The following is an 8,349-nucleotide window of genomic DNA, read 5'->3' as shown; positions in this document are numbered from 1 at the left end:
AGCGTGATACAGCACATTTTATCACTCAGTAACAGGGCTCATTATTATCTTTAAAATATGTGACTATGACAGTAATGGTAATTTTGCAAAGCCCAGCGCTCGCATGTAACTACTGTCACTACGAGGATAATTATTCAGCCTCAAAAAATCTGCTAAGATACCAGCGTAGAGCTCTTATTTCAAAAAGTTATGTTCATAAACATGATAGACGAGAGAAAAAGAAAATCCTTCACCTTTTTCCTGTGGAACTTTTTCCTCGACAAATATGATGTTTAATCTAAATCGCAGTGAATCAAAGAATGATAGAAATGTTAGCTTTGCATAAAACTTTGATATTTCTTCCATATTTAAGATATAAAAACTTACATTCTTACGAGCTTCATAGAGAAGTCATTTCCACATATGTGAGGTTTTTTAAGAACTGTTCAGGAAGCGATGTAAAAAGAGGAAATAACACAAAAGTATGAGTGTCAATATTAGATAGATGCTTTTACAAGAAGTGGCTGTTAACAGTACCACCTTCTTTTTTGACCACGATCTCCACAACACGTCTTGCACCACTGAATGTGCTGTAAACATTTCTATTCACTTAGTAATAATGTTCACTATTTGGCTTATTGTATTAATTGGCTGAAGGAATAAAGTAGATTAATGTTTCTATTTTCTAAACAAGAAATTGAAAGTTAAAAACAGTAACAGTGTGAACTACACAACATATTTGATCTCAGTGTCAAATAGTCAAACAATATGTAAAATTATGTACTGTGTTAACTGTCTTAACAAAGCACTTTTGTAAAATGATTTAATACCCTACTGCGCACATTTTGATGGTACATGTTGAAAATTACTCAACATCATATTATAACTCATTTTGGGCCATTTTATTGCCTAAAATATATATATTTCAGATATAATCCAAGATATTTGTTGTGCAACAATAGTATAAAACGACAAAGAAAATTATTAACTCAGACACCATTACACAACTATTAGAAAGCAATAAAAACATCTGGAAATCTTCCCAAAATGTGAAGAATTGAAAACATTTTTGAAACATATTGACATATGAATGAATGAATGCTTTCTTGGCCATATGCAGGTTGCCCCACAGAGGAATAGGACCCCCCCCCCCCCCCCCCCCGACTTACACACACAACAACAAGACAACACAAGGGAATACAGTCGGAGATCGGCAGCGTTGGGAGAATAACACTGAAAAAATTACACAACATTGGGAAAAGTACAAGAGGAAAAAAAAGAGACCTCTTCACACGCTGGGCAACCTATGGGAGGACAGCATGAGAACAGGAAACAAAAAAAAAAAACTCCTCTGCACTGAGAGCACATTAATGTCCACATCACAACATCAGAGCACATGACAAGCCACAGGGGATGGATAGGGGGGTGGGGGGTGATTCGAAGGAACACAGCAGTTGTCCTGCACCATGCTACCATTTCAGCGCGGCACGCAGACCCGCTGCCTTCCCCCGCAGGAACAAGCATCGAAGGCGTTTGGAAGGTCATGGGATGGGAAGAATAGTCATCACACAGTCGTTATCAGGGAGTTGTTTTGGTGGGCTCCAGCCTTGGGCAGCTGGCGCCGTGGTGTCCAAATGTAGAATATTGTTGATTTCTCCTTTATGCGAGCAGCGAATTTAGCGCTCTGACACTGGGGCCTCCAAGGACCCCCCAGAGCCTCCAAGAAGGAAAGCTGCTTGTACAAATCGCAGTGTTATTTCAAGGAATAATATTTTGAAACTGCGTTTTCTTGATTTACTGGGTCGGTACTGCTTGAATTTCCTCTTGCCCCTAAATGGCACCATTTGCTCATCCGTACAATGTTTCTTCGATAGGAAGCTGTTCCACTTCATCCTGTCCTTTGTGGCCAGCAGCTGTCGTCGTGAAATGGAGAAAGGTTTTGATGGCTTCCCGCTGTACAAGAGGCATCACAGCAGCAGCATGTGAAATGTGTATAATTTTTTTTGTAGAAATACATGAACAAATAATTACATACACATTGTTATCAAAATCTCCCTCAAAAGTGACCAAAGGAAAAACTGGATTTCTGATGACGTAAAATAAAAAAAACCTTCATAAAACCTGACAAAAACCCTCTATACATATTCTTACACTCACATATATTTTTTGATTTGCAGTTTATGTCATTCTAAATAATGATTATGATGACAATGGTGGCTGTAGCTCAGGAGGTAGAGCAGGTCATTAACTGAGTAGAAGGTTAGTGGTTCAATTCCTGGCTTCCCCTAGTCTGCATGCTAAATGTCCTTTGACAAGATACATCCATTGGAGTGTGAATGTTAGTAGAAAGCACTAAGAAAATGTGCTGGTGTGAATGCACAAGTTGTGTAAAGCGCTCAGAAGAGTAGGAAAGCGCTATATAAGAACCAGTCCATGTACTATTTGATTATTAGGACAACCATTCTTAACTTCTTCTCACACCATGCGGTCATATGACCATGTGTCAGAAAAGGATGCCCAGCCTTAACATCTCGATTGATGCTTGACTCAAACCTCTTACTGGACTGAAATTTGATACTTTTCCTAACACTCTGATTGGTTGGAATAATTTCACATGTACTGGGCATTAGGCTTTAAAAAAACACTTGTTGCTGCCCTGGGGCAGGGCTGTGCTTTAGAGGGTTAAAGATATTCACAGTAATACAGTGATCATTGGTGGTTGATCTGATATCCTCGTGTTGGTGTTGTTCCCAGATCATCATACTAAATGTTGTTCCAGGATCAACATTGCAAGTGACCAATCAGAATGTTGTGACGTCATACTTTTGCGACTTCGGGAAAAACCGGCGTAAAACAAAAAACTGTACTAAAGCTGCGTGAAACCGCCTCTGTCCGCCGATCAATGGACCCTGACCCTAACCGTAACCCTTTAATAAACAGTAACCAGAATTGATATTGTCCTTGCAACATTGGAATTTCATAAATGCACGAATGGCTTGGCGCGCAAAAGAATAACGTCACAACAATGTGATTGGTCACTTGCAATGTTGAACCTGGAACAACATTTTCATGATGGTCTGAGAACAACACCAACACGAGGATATCAGATCATCCATGATTGGTGACTTGGAGTTCTTTCATAAAACTCAGTGTCACATAGAGACTTTACACTGAACACACATTTCAGTTCTTTTACATGAGCACCGAGGAGAAAAAAGAATCTGCAGAATAATGCAGACAAAAATTATTCTTAATAATTAGGAGGTCTTTTTTACATCCCTTTTATGGTGTTAAAACGATGCCAGCTTAAAATGACACTGACAATTAATATTGAAACTGAAAATATTAACATTGATTCTAATCTGGCATCATTGTGACCCCATACAATAGCCCTTCTTCATTCATTTCATGTTGTATGTGCGGTGTACTACCTGTGTTAAGCTTTGGCTTCCAATCTTTCACCGTGCTGGTCTTGATCCTGTGACTTTCTGAATAGATTAGTATAGAATGAGTAATCTATGCTCAGAAAACAAATGATTTAGTATGCATACTAAAAAATGTCTTTCTAAATCACCACCCACAGTCACACACCAGAGGCTGTAAATTCACATGTAACACTCAGGAGGCACGGTGCAAAACATAAGATCTAAAAATCATTAAAGTATAACCAGAAACTAACTGAAATAAAGAATATTAATAATCAAAAACATAAACACTGAATCACCAGACTCAGGACCATGACAGTAAGGATGGAAACCTTACGCACTAAAATGAATTTAAGACAAACAAAAATTAGAGCAAGAAACTCTGATGTACGAAAAGTAAACTGTATTGGAAATGTTGGTATTTTGCTGCTGCCTGAGCTTCTTTAAGGCAGACTCAGGTGTGTGTACAACTATCCTGTGTTCTGAGTAATCATGGACTTTGTTTAACATGCATGTTATGATGTAGTTCATATGAAAACTCACACTATGGGGTTGCATTATTAGGATGAGTAACTTGTTGAATGATATATACATTTTTATTACATTCTGCCTTTATTATTGCTGCCTGCAGTTCAGACCTGACACAAACACACTAATACAAATAATACTGACAAATAATATTGAATATTGAAACTGAAACTCAGACCTGGCACCCATGGAAAACATTTAACATGTTGTGAAATAAGAAATACAACAATAAAACACAAACTATTGAGCAGTTCAAATCATTTGTTGTGCTCATCTGTCACTACAAGGCCTTCAGACGATTAGATAGTTTATTCCAAAAATGCATTACATTTTCTTGGCTGTGGAGAATAGATAGAAACAATTACATTTGATAACTGTAAATTTACAGGGCACTCTCATATAGTACATGAGATTACAAAGGTTGCACATCCATCTGCCAATGGAACAATGCATCATAGCTATGCAAGATCTCCCTCTTAAAAAGAGAAAAAGCGCAGATTTGTTGATCAGTGGTATCTCTGTTTCCTGAACTCTTACTTCTGACCAGCTCCCTGACCAACCTCACCTGAGAAGTTGCATCAGATGTGGTGCAGTGGACAGAGCAGTGCTAGGTGGCATTTAATTGAGTGAAAAAGGCTCTCTGTGCAGAACCTCTGCTCCACACTCCTAAATTTGCCCTCCCTTTTGTTCAGTAGACTGTACTGAGCAGATGGCTGGAGGCTATTTTGTCCCAGTATATAGTAGTCGACTACTGAGTTGTTTAAATCAGCCAAAAGTTGTCAGAGCGTAAAAGCTATAATAGAACTGTGAAGTAAGAGTGCTTGGCATCTCTCCACTATCAACTCCTTGAATGCTCATTCACCCTCAGCTTTCACCACACCCCTTTAAAGTGATTCCATCACGCAAAGCATGCTATTAGGCTAGTTTGCTTAGCTACACAGTGGTTATTCAATGCATTTCAATAAAGACTAGTATAACAGATAACTGATTTTTTTTTTCACATTAGTATCATTTAACTGCCAAACAAAAAATACAGCAAAATCTTACAATCTTAAGAAAAAAATCTTATCTATTGGATCATTTTCAAGGTCAGCATCACTGACTCTTTGGAGCTGTGTTAATGACATCATACTCTGAAGAGCTGACGGTTCTACCGCTCAGTGACATATAAGTTCTGTCCTCTTCTTTTGGCTTCACATTCTTTCGTACTTTGCTGCAAAAAAAGAAACAAATAAATTATTTGAAAGCATGCTATAAAAACATCAGTAGGCTTTCCATTGTGAACATACTAACTTACCAAAGGCATGCCGAACAGATGACACTGACACTGAAAAACACGCCAGCGAGGACCCAAGGAACAACTCCACTGTAAAGTCCACAGTGCATTTCAGACCCTGCCATGAGAAATAAAGCCATGGACATTATATTCCTAATCAACTAATACTTAAGTTACAAGTAATTATTCTGGCATCATGACATGGATCAGCTCCAACAGAACAAATCTGATCATTGACAACTTGTTTGCTTGTTTGTTTTTACCATAATTAATAGTATTGATGGGTACACTTGAGACCCTGTTGACTATCATAGCCCTTGACAGAATCTTGCACACTGGTAGCATCAACTTTAATGCTTTCATTTATAAAGTATATCTGTTATATGTGTTAGTACTACAGCATGTCAGAGTCACATTGGTGTTTGTTGGTACTGGACCAAATGAACAGCATATTCTAGTGTCTTAAACAAAGTCTTAAACAGTATAGTCTGGCTGATTTAAGAGATTTAATACTCTACAAATTGTAGAGTGGTAAGCCCGTCTTGATTCCTTTTTCTTTAATTTGTGAGGTTAACTGTTGATTCATTACTGACCATAGATGTGAGTGTGAATCAATTTTTCTCTCTGTGTTTGCCCAGTGACAGACTGCAGAATTTGATAAGCAGAAGAAAATGGAAGGATAGTCAAAGGAGCTTGCAAAGAAAAGCGTCTGGACTTCTTTAAGTTGCTTGAAGACATTTCACCTCTCATCTGAGAAGCTTCTTCAGTTCTAAGGTCAAATGGTGGAGAGTCCCAGATATAAACCTAGTGGGAGTAACCCCACTTCCTAAAATCCACAAGGAAGCTGTCCCACTCAGACCCATAGTCAGTAGCATAAACTCAGCCACTTATAACATTGCTAAACACCTTGCTACCATCCTTGCTCCTCTTGTGGGGAACACCCCACACCACATCAAGAACTCCACCGACTTCACCGACAAGATCCAGAAACTTACCCTGGATCCAGATGAAACTATGGTGTCCTTTGATGTAGTGTCTCTCTTCACTTGCATACCCACGACGGAGGCCGTGGAGACTGTCAGAAAACGACTAAAAGAAGACAGCTCCTTGGAGGACAGGACCAACTTCACACCCGATCAGATTTGCACACTGTTTTTTTTTTTTTTTTGCCTGTCCCGTTTGGCTCTTTTGCCATCAGAATTGTTGTCTAAAGGCAAAGAAAGATGCCCAACGGATTTACTTTACCAAATTGACCATCCCAGCCTTGCCGTAATGGTCCATTTGATTCACCTTTTATTGTTTATTTTATTTTCACTTACTGAATACGGGACAGACTTGACTGGGGGAAAGAAGGGGAGAAAGAAAGAGGGAAAGAGAAACAGCTGAGAAGAGGGACGGGGGAGAAGGGCAAAAGACAAAAACCAACAGAATGGGCAGAGAAAAAAAATGCATATATCAATCACCTGGATCACCTGCTGAGAAAGAAAAAAGAAAACAAGCAGAAGAGAACAAGAGTAATAGAATAAACAACATCACAATGATATATGGGAATATGACAGTAAATACTAAATATTAAACATTATTGTGCAGCACATAAGATCAACAGAACACCGTGTGCTTTGAGGTAGGAGCCAAAAAGGGTGTAGTTTGTGGGTGTGATCACCCGTGTGTACACCTGTGAGCATGGACGCGCTTGTTTTTTTCTTTTTAAAGGTTCCTTCATGTAATGATCTGCTAGAGCAGGGGTACCCAATCCCGGTCCTCGAGAGCTACCGTCCTGCAGCTTTTAGATGCATCCCTACTCCAACACAGCTGAATCAAATAGTTTGATTACCTCTTCAGCATGCTATCGTGTTTGGCAAAGGCCTGATAACAAGCCATTCATTTGATTCAGCTGTGTTGGAGTAGGGATGCATCTAAAAGCTGCAGGACAGTAGCTCTCGAGGACTGGGATTGAGCACCCCTGTGCTAGAGGGTGTGGGGGGGGCCACAGCCCCGTCCTCCAGGGCATGAAGCAGGTATGGAGGAGATCAAAACTCCAGACATCCAGAGGCCCCCAGAACACAAGAGACCAAGGAAGACCAACAGAGGGGCAGCCGCGCCACTGTCCCAGAAAGAGCTGAGGAGAGTCCCAGATGAGGGCTCACTCAGTAGCCGCGGAGCAGAAGCCAGGGGGAGTTGCAGTGATACGCCCGTGAGCTCCGCCGGCAGCCAGCCGTGCCTGAGTGACCGAGCCCCAGGCCGAGAGGCCGGGGGCACCCCACCTCCGAAGTGGCCAGAGCGAGCCCCAGGCTCCAGGCCCCGATAAGCGGCCGCCAAGGAGTGAGCCGGTGTGTACCTGGACGCCCATCCCCGGACACAAAGAACCACCAACGCACCGATGTCTGAGGGAGTCCGCCACTACCCTGATGGTACTTTGGATTCCGTGTATCGTGCCCACCCCCAAGATCCTATATGTATGTGTAATGAGAGTGTGAGTAATGTGAATGTCTAAGTTGTGGGATAAAATTGAGGCAGAGGCAGCCAGAAGGGGACGGGGGGGGGGGGGGGGGGGGGGGGGGGTAGCCTCCTCTGCACCCTGGTGACATACCCCTACTCCGAGGCCCTGCATGTGTGGGTGGTTGTGATGGAGCAGGAAGAGGGAGGCAGCTGGAGATGGGGAGGGAAGGAAGGGAGGGGAAAGTGACCCCTCCATGGGGCCAGCTCCCCCGCTGACCCCAGTAGGCACCCCCATACTCCGCGACCCGCCAGGGAAAGGGGGCCCAGGCCCATCCAGACCGGGGCCCAGTGCAGCAGCGCCTCCCGGCCCCACAGAGCCCGGGACAGTCCACCCAACCCCACCACAGAGAAAACTGCACCCACCCCACCATCCACTCATCTTCCAGACTACATAAGACAATAAACACCCAGGCTGAGATCTTCCTCCACCTCTCCTGTATCTCCCCCTCCTGCAGAAAGAGCTCCTGAGGAGAGGAAAGCTCCTGCAAGGTGTGACAATCTCCCCCACCAGTTGAAGAGCCCCCCAGGTGGCTCGATGCACCGGCGGCACCCTGTTCCAGGGCTGGGCCCCCATGCACCCACCCGCCCACAACCCCGGCAACACACCAACCAGGACCCAAGCCCCCGAGGCCCGGCCCAGGC

The sequence above is a fragment of the Mchenga conophoros genome, linkage group LG11 (genome assembly GCF_057382185.1).
Source record: "Mchenga conophoros isolate Kocher_MC1m ecotype Shallow Benthic linkage group LG11, M_conophoros_male_GT1.1, whole genome shotgun sequence".
NCBI lineage: Eukaryota > Metazoa > Chordata > Actinopteri > Cichliformes > Cichlidae > Mchenga > Mchenga conophoros.
This window is presented reverse-complemented; position numbering follows the sequence as displayed.